Here is a 9,787-nt window from a genome sequence, read left to right as displayed (position 1 = left end):
CATGCATGTCAATTGCTGCAGATTTACATGTGTGGTATTTCAACAATGGTGCTACAAAGCACATTACCTCACATCGTGAATTGTTCACCTCTCTCGAGTCTTTCCCTCATGGGAATTCAGTCACTTGTGCCAACAATGCCTCTTATCGGGTTCAAGGAGTTGGAAAGATTGTGCTTACTGCTGCAAATGGTAGTTCTTTCACACTTGTTGATGCACTCTATGTACTTGGGATCAAGAAGAATCTTTTGTCTATATCTGCACTTGCTAGACTTGGACTTGTAGTCAAATTTGTGGATGACAGATTTACAGTTCATAATCTACATGGATTCGGAAAATGTCATTACTCCGGTATGATGCGCATTGTTTTAATAAATACGTCAAATCACGGTGTTCTTTATCAAATATATTGAGATCATTGCATTGTTTTGTTATAGTTGCTATGTATGAGCAATATTTGCTCACCAACAAAGGCTTCACAAAAAGTCATGGGTGGTTGTGACAAGCCACCGGAGAGGGTGGAAAAGGTAATTCTCGAGCTTGTAATTTACTTTGAAAGCATGCCTTTTTGTTTACTTTAACATCCTCAATTTACTAATTTGCTGACGTTCACAACACCGAAAATAGTCAAGAAAGTATAAAGGGGTTCAAAAAGATTATAAAGAGGAGGGCTCTAGTGACCAAGAAAAAAGCAACGATGGCTCCATGGATTCGGACAATGTCATTACTCTGGTATGATACGCATTGTTTTAATAAATACGTCAAATCACGGTGTTCTTTATCAAATATATTGAGATCATTGCATTGTTTTGTTATAGTTGCTATGTATGAGCAATATTTGCTCACCAACAAAGGCTTCACAAAAAGTCATGGGTGGTTGTGACAAGCCACCGGAGAGGGTGGAAAAGGTAATGCTTGAGCTTGTAATTTTACTTTGAAATCATGCCTTTTTGTTTACTTTAACATCCTCAATGGAGGTAAGATAGATGGGTGATAGTAAGATACATATCGATGTTTCTTCTCCGTCGGCGTCGATGGGGCTTTCACCGCAAAAAATACAAGGTTTGAAACTAGCATTAATATCAAAATTGATTTGATGTCTTCTTTGAATACAGTTATTATGAGCATGATATTCGCATAGGTCATCTACGAAAAAGATTGTCCATTTACATTCCGAGTTGTATGGGCTCGAGGTTCACTACGATTCAAATCTTGCAAGGAACATAACAACAAAAAAAGCTTCTTCTTGTACTATGGATCTATTTGTATTGTGAGACCTCTCTTACATATCTATTTGTATATATTTCACAGCATTACTTTGTTTTTGAAGTGTAATTGGGGCTTTTGTTTATGTTAGATGAGTTGAGGACACTCTTGATGGCAAGGCTTTACATCAAGTGTGGTTTTTTGATACCTTGTGGTATTCATTTATGCAAACCACTCCTACTGAAAGAGCTATTCGTAATTACTATGGTCGAGTTGATCTTTCTACACGAGTGTCTACATTCTTTTTATTGTTGACGAGTAAGTCGTTTTTGAGTGCTTCTCCAAGCTTATTTTCGTTTTGGTATTGGGCTTTCTACGCAATGTTATATAATTTTTATTGGTTCTAGGGATCATTGCATATTAGTTTTGTTTTTAAATTGCCACTTGTGCCCTATTAGACATCTACTAAAGGACAAGAGCGCAATTCTCTTCTTTGAGTCGCTCTCATTGCACTCAGTCAATCGATACATCTCGCCTATCAAGAGGTATGATGCAGATGACCTTGTTTTATGCTATTGAGTTCATCTTATGTTTATGCAAGGCTTGTCTTACGGTTTTATTTTTTTGCAAGCGTAGAGTTTTGCAGCATTTTTCAGCTTATGCGACACATCCACAACTAAGAATGGAGCTTAGTCACCCCGAGGATTGTCACGTGCAGACAATGGTGGTAAGCAATGTGGTTATGTTTGAATTATGCCAAGAATAATGCTTTTGAATCTGTGCCAAATAACTTGATGTAGATGTCCACACAATCAAACACCAAAGATTGCGGGTTTTATATTATGTTCTTCATAAAGCTTTTACTTGTGGCTATCATGGATGGCATGCCATACCAAAACCCGGTAATATTGTCATGCTAATGATGTTTACAATTAACGATGTTTAGTATGAATGTCCTTGTACTAAAACATTGCCTTGTTGCAATTCACGAAAACTTGGTTTGCACACGAGCAAGTGGAGGCAATGAAGAGCGCATTTGGTTCTTGGGCTCAAGAAAGTAATGTTGACAACACATCGTCAGTGTAGTGATGTTTTGAACATAGTGATTTTTGCTATCAAAATTTTTGGTATTTTGAACATAGTGATCTTTGCTATCACAATTTTTGGTATTTGGAACATTGTGATCTTTGCTATCACAATTTTTTGTAACCACCTTTTGAAACTATGCAAATATGGTTATGGTTATGGTTACGCCGGTTTGATTATGGTTATGGTTATGCCAATGTGTTTATGGTTATGGTTATGCCGGTTTCTTTATGGTTATGCTTATGTCGGTTTGGTTATGGTTATGCCGGTTTGTTTATGGTTTATATTGGTTTGGCTATGGTTATGGTTATGCCGATTTCTTTATGGTTATGGTTATGCCGGTTTGTTTATAGTTTATACCGGTTTGGTTATGGTTATAGTTATGCCGGTTTGTTTATGGTTTATACTGGTTTGATTATGGTTATGGTTATGCCAGTGTGGTTATGGTTATGGTTATGCCAATTTAGGGTTGGTTTATGCCGGTTTGGTTATGGTTATGGTTATGCCCGTTTATGGACGGTTATGGTTATGTCAGTTGGTTTATGGTTATGGTTATGTCAGTTTGTTTATGGTTTATGTCGGTTTGGTTATGGTTATGGTTATGACGGTTTATGGACGGTTATGGTTATGCCCGTGTGTTTATGGTTATGGTTATGTCAGTTTGTTTATGGTTTATACCGGTTTGGTTATGGTTATGGTTATGCCGCTTTGGTTATGGTTATGGTTATGTCGGTTTGGTTATGGTTTATGCCGGTTTGGTTATGCTATATGCTGGTTTGGTTATGGTTATGCCGATTTGGTTATGGTTATGCCGGTTTGTTTATGGTTATGGTTATGTCGGTTTGTTTATGGTTTATACCGGTTTGGTTATGGTTACGGTTATGCCAGCTTATGGACGGTTATGGTTATGCCAATGTGTTTATGGTTATGGCTATGTCATTTTGTTTATGGTTTATACCGGTTTGGTTATGGTTATGGTTATGCCGCTTTGGTTATGGTTATGGTTATGTCGGTTTGTTTATAATTTATGCCGGTTTATGGACGGTTATGGTTATGCCAGTTTCTTTATGGTTATGGTTATGGTTATGTCGGTTTGTTTATGGTTTATACCGGTTTGGTTATGGTTATGGTTATGCCGGTGTGGTTATGATTTATGCCGGTTTCTTTATGGTTATGCTTATGGTTTATGCCAGTTTAGGATATGGTTATGGTTACGACGGTTTTGGTTATGGGTTCGATGCATTCTTTTTTTAAAATTTTTTTTGGGTATGATGGTTGTAAACTCGGGCTCTAAGCAAGGTACATTCTGTTTTTTTTGTAAATTCGGGTATTTTGGGTTGTAAATTCGGGTTGTAAACGTGATGCGTTGTTTTTTTTTGGTAAATTCGGATAGAATGGGTTGTGAATTTGAGAAGGGGAGCACTAAATCATATGGTAAAGACATATATAACATCTACACCAAATAGAACCTATTATGCATCATTAAGGTGACAAGGGTCAACATATAATTATACAAAATATTGTCACTAAAGTGAATACTTCTACATAAACTCCAACTGGATTGGTGGGTTTTGTGTGTACATCAACAAAAGTCTCATCGAAGAGGCTTGGGCTCTAAACATGCCTCCTTCTAAGGGGACAAGGGTAAATGTGCGTTCAGCATCAAGAGCATCAGCATGTTCGCATGATAAGATGATTGCACGGAAGCTCCTTGTGTCATCACAAACTTGGACGTGCCGTCCAACTAGACTTTCTACATTTTGTATCCACTGTGGCGTGTTGATAAAGGGAGTAATGCATTACATGTATGGTAGGAAGAGGTACTATCAGGGTCCACCAAAAGAGTTTTTGTACAACAATGCGAACAAAAAATGCGTGGACGCTCATCAAATTGGATGCGATTGCGACCACGTTGATATTTTCTTCTAACTTTCCCAGTTTGGCGGGTGGGCTTGTTTGGTTGGGTAAGATCCAACACTCGAGCTTCCAATTGTCCCAAGCTTGTTGGCCTTCCATGTCCAAGGCATGTTTGCGTTACGTGCTCTTGGACTTGGCGGATACCTCCTCTTGCCGGAAAATTGATCTCCTTTGGACTGACTAATGATCTAATAGACTCTCTTGCAACCCCCACTTGATGCACCATAGTCTGCATCTCTTTAACACTCCTACATGATAGGTCTTGCTCTATTGAGAGAATTAAGTCCTTGAGTTCTTGGATACCCTTGGCCACTTCTTCTTCGATGTTAGACTTGTTGCAATCATCATGTTGGGCCCCTTCCATCATTTCATGTGCCTTGTCCACAATCGGTAAATGGAACTCAAGTGTTGGAAATGGTGTGTGACAATCAATCGTACACCGTAAAGATGTTTACATTTTAGGACCAATCACGACAATCACAATAGTTAGCTTGCAAGCTAACATTGTACCATTGAGTGGGTATACTGGAGCTTTGCAACTTAAATTGTAAGAGGATTTCATTGACAACTTGAAGTCAAGAGCTGTCAAGTACATATCTTTGACAATCCTTTCCCCTTCTCGTAGCTTGTTGGTGTGCTTATGTGAGGAGCGTTGAACTTTGAACCGTCTGGAATCAGCTGCATATACAACAAGCTCTTCAACAATGTACCACCCATGCGGGCCCCACTCTTTGAATCACCAAAGAGTGCATGTATAAGGTCTACTATGGATTGGCTTATACACGCCTCGAGAAGAGTGTATTTGATGTACTTCCATAAGCGCTCCACTAGGTTTGTAGTGTCAACATTTCCATGGGGGAAGAGCCTTCCAAACTTAGGCCACCGCACTCTCCACGCGCAAAAGCGCCTACAGCACCCATTGCTGACATATCGCACCACGTTAGGGTATATGGCAATTCCAAGAAGCAACTGCTGAGATCTGCCATCAAAATCTTCTTCACTTGGGCACTGCATGAGGTTAGACATCTCCAACCTTATGTTGTTTTTGCAATGCAATAACCTCTGTATACATGGTTGTCCAATCATCATTAAGCAACCCTTTAGAATCACAAAACTTTAGTGTATCCAAAGATAATGAAATATCTTCTTGCAAAGTCTTGACCATTAATGCATATGCATCTTTAGTAAACGCAAAATACCTTGACGACATGTGTAGGGCCACATCAGGTGATGTATTTCTCTACACATTGGATTGGTTGATATCCAAGGCAGTGGGAGTTGTATGACATACCCCATCTTCATCATCACTCGAACTACTAGATGAGCTCTCTTCTCCTTCATAATCATTGTTGTCTTCACTTCCAATGTACCACTCCATGGTGTTGCAAGAGGGGGGGAAGGGTAAAAAGTGGAGAGAGTTATAAGAAGACACACAAGGCGCAAAAATATGGTGTCAAAAACCCCCAAATCGGCCATAAACCACTTACCCGAATTTACCCATTTTCCCGAATTTACAAAAACACCCGAATTTAATGACGCAATATCTCTCTACGAATTGACACATGACATGTGGTCTTTAAAAACTCTTCTTTAAGTAGTCATGAATGTGGATATATTCTTTTCTTGTGTTTTGAAGCTACTTTTACATATCTTTGTCCTACTCCAATTCCCACAGCCGATTTTATTCGCATTAATGAGCACCGTCGTCACCCGAATTTACAAAATACCACCGCGCCTTAATCGACGGCCTTGGATAAAAGATTGGGCGTAGAACCTCTTCTAGCCATTTATCCCATTTGAAGAGGGCCGTGCCGAATAGTGACGAGGATCGGGCCTAGAACCTCTTCTAGCCATTGATCCCATTTGAAGGGGCCCGTGCCAAATAGTGACGAGGGACATCACCCATCTGCACTGGAAGCGAACGCTTTTAGCTTGCTCAGTCGATGAAGGGCGACCCCGTTGCTTACACTTTGCAGTAGCCAATTGCCTCGTCATCACCTGCTGGCTGGCCCCACTATAGGTCATCGAATTGCTTTTGCACCCATTGCCAAAAATGCTCATGAAAGCTACCCATGGCCACATATTGCTTGCATACTTCTCTCTGAGCTACTCTGCCCCTCGCTTTCGCTCGCAACTTGCAAGCCCACTCCATTTGAGAACGTCATTAGTTTGTTATAGGTTGTCAGCAGTCGGCTCATCAAATTCACAAATTGTTTTAAGGTTGAATTATTTTTAATCTTAAATTGCGCTCACACCACAATTCTTCGCTAAGCAGTGAGCTCCACTGAGGCACTTGCACACACAACCCACGGCCTTGCTCTAGGCAACAAGGGAAAGCCTGAATTTACTTTCATATGCCAAATCTTGAATCTTTTAAAAGGGCTTATAAGTCCTTTACTTATAGAGGCTTGTTAATGGAAAGCATTGAAAAAGTCTTGGCCTCAACCAAAGGCTTTTGAAAGACCTCATATATTGGGCACACCTATTGGCGGGACAATGCACTTCAATCAAAGCTAAAAGACCCTTGTAAAATGCATATTTTTGTTTTGGTAGCGTCTCCGCATGAAATGTATGTCTACACATTTATCTACAAGGATATAATCGTGCCAATCTATGTACTAGAATTAGACATTGTCTTGCAATGTCAAGGCAAGACCTTTCTCACGGGCACTCACATGAGCACCCACACAATCGTCATAAGCATTGTAATCTATTCATGCTTTGCACCATTAGCCAAGGATGCACCTTCTACATGCAAATTGAGCCAATGAACGACACTTAAAAAGAAACAATACAGCGAACGACAACAAATGAAGCCAATTAAATGAAGATGAAGAAGACAACAACTACAACAATCAACAACGACAACAAAATGAAGAAATTTTTGAAGAGGACACACATGATGACCTCTTCACACAAAATTAAATGAATGAACAAAAAAATTGTTTGTACTACCGACTAGGACTACTAGTGAACCTACTAAGTCTCACTTGTGAACCATAGTGATGAATTTGGTAGAGAATCACTAGCTCTTGTGGCACCATATGGGAATGCCCCCTAGCCACTTAGGAAGAGATACATGATGATGGTTCAATAGCAAGAGGATGCAACCTCTCTAACCCATGATTATAAAGCACTAAGCCTACTTAAGAGGATATTCTCTAATGAAGCATTTGCACTTTGAGCATTATTATTGTGTCTATACTCTCTCTGTCTCTGTCTCTGTCTCTCTCTCTCTCTCTCTCTCTCTCTCTCTCTCTCTCTATGGTCTTGCACTTGGCATAGCTTAACCCTAACCTCCATATCTCTCACCCTAACCCTAACCATCTAACCCAACAAATCCATCCTCAACTCCAAACAATAAAGGAGATGGTAAAGCTTGAATAGCAAGATACACCTTTGACTTCTAGATTACAGTAGTTTCCTCTTCTATATAAGTTGCAATACATCCTTGTCTCTCGTAGTAATCTTACCTCCGTCTAACTCCTTTCTTCTTTTGGATCAAGAATTTCTTAGGGTCTTGTTGGAATTATTATCGCTTTTAATCCTTCGGGGTATCTCTCCGCTCATTATTATTATTATCTCTTTTATGTCTTGGCAGCAAGAGTTAGTTTTATTGGTAGTCATTTCTTCTCTTCAACAAGCAAGTGAGTCTATGAGGAGCAACTTTGTGAAGCAATTGAGCACGTGTTCTTCCCTTGCTTGGGAACTTATATAGCACATACCAAATGGTGTACTTATCAAGATATAACAAGGGTGACACTCTGGGGTCAAGTTTACTTTTGCAACAATGTTTGCTTGGCTATGGTCATCAAAGCTATGGGTTTGGGCCCTCAATATTACTGTGTACTGAGGTCAATGTACTATGGGGTCTTTGAGCAGGTCTTCTTGTCTGCACAATTTTTTCCTCACCAAAATTATGTCTTTATCTCATTTTTGGACTTCCTCTTAGGGGTCCTTTTGACTGGTCACCTCATGCCGGTAGGGTCCTAACTCACCATATTATTCCAATTGATGAGTTACCTCATATGTCCCCTGCTTATGGTGATGGCTTTTATAATCATGTGATGGACGAGCTTATTGAGCTAGGAAAAAAAAACTTTCTATCTTTGTTGTATCTTTTTTATGAGATCATCCTATATTAACTGGCAATATCTTTGTCCTTGTCTTGAGTCTCTCTTTCTCAGAGACTTCACTTGATGGATACAATTAATTAAATTCTTTCTTAGTCTTCTATTTCTTGTATTTTCTAGAAGCCCTAGAGAGAATTGCAGTCTTAACTAATTTTATATATTTATTTTGTAATTCCATATAGAGACCATATAGTTTTGAGAAAGAGCTACAAGCCTCAAAGGATACTACCAACCTTGATATCATTTAGCATGAACAATCATATTACAAAAATGTTTATAAGTCTTAAAAGAAACAAAAGTTAAAAAGATAAAGTTTGTATTCAATGAATATATGGGCTAGGGGAGATCCGCTGGATTAAAAAAGGAGGAAATCACATTAAGAAAGGTGAGGGAACTAAGAAATAAGGCATTCCCAATCCTCCCAAGAAGCATCTTCATCGGGATAACCCTTCCACTAGGCTAGAACCTCTCAAATTGTTTTGTATTATAGCTTCCGCTCCTTCATGCCTAAAATTTTATGTGGCTCCGTCTGGAATTTGTTTTGTGTGACAAGAATAGTATCATCATCACTCAAGACATGAAGAGGATCCATGAAAAATTCTTTCAATAAGCTAACATAAAAGACATTGTGCACATGCAAGTGAGGGGGTAAAGTGAGTTTGTAAGCTTGTTCGCCTATCGTTCTCAAAATATCAAAGGATAAAAAACATCTATATGATAACTTCTTGTATTTCCCCAATTTGAGCAAACTCCTCTTTGCTTTGACCCTAAGAAAAATTTCTCTGCCTTGAAAATCATGGGTGATCCATGCAAATCATCATAGCTCTTTTTCCTGTCACTTGCTCTCTTAAGGCTCTCCCTTACCATTTGAATTTGGCAATCCATTTCTTCAAGGGTACTCTTAGCTACATGTATTGGGAGAATTGGGTCAGCCATTTTGAGTAGAATCAAAAATCCTTGTCCATAAAGAGATTAAATGGGGACATTCCCAAGCTTTTATGGTAAGAATAATTATAGGCTTTAATTGAACTACGGATAAATCCTTGATCCAAAGACGAGGCTCTTGACTACAGTCTGATCTCAGCATATCTTCAATGATCTGACTAACTCTTTCAGCTTGCCCATCTATCTCTAGCTGATGTGTTGAACTTAGGTTTTTAATTGAGTGCCTCTGGATTGAAACCTGGCCTTCCAAAATTAGGAGGTAAACTTGGGCATCACATTTACTAATTATCCTGACAAGGATTCCATATAATCTGACAATTTGTTTTAAAAATGTTGAGCAATATTAGCAACAGATGTAGTGGTCTTGACTAGAACAAGGTGAGCCACTTTAATAAGCTTATCCACCAAAAGATTCTAGCAATCTTGGGTAACCCTGTTACAAAATCCATATTGATACAGTCCCATGTCATTGCAAGGATATCCAATGGTTGTACTTTCCCAGG

The 9,787-nt window shown here is 39.0% G+C and overlaps 1 pseudogene; it reads left to right on the top strand.

Moving 5' to 3' along the window:
- Positions 1-439: 439 nt before the first annotated feature.
- Positions 440-2,289, top strand: LOC147456703 (uncharacterized; annotated as a pseudogene).
- The last annotated feature ends 7,498 nt before the right edge of the window (positions 2,290-9,787 follow it).

The sequence above is a fragment of the Adiantum capillus-veneris genome, chromosome 6 (genome assembly GCF_014529385.1).
Source record: "Adiantum capillus-veneris isolate H3 chromosome 6, ASM1452938v2, whole genome shotgun sequence".
Lineage (NCBI taxonomy): Eukaryota > Viridiplantae > Streptophyta > Polypodiopsida > Polypodiales > Pteridaceae > Adiantum > Adiantum capillus-veneris.
The sequence above is the reverse complement of the archived record's forward strand: the minus strand, read 5'-3'. Positions and strand labels throughout refer to the sequence as shown.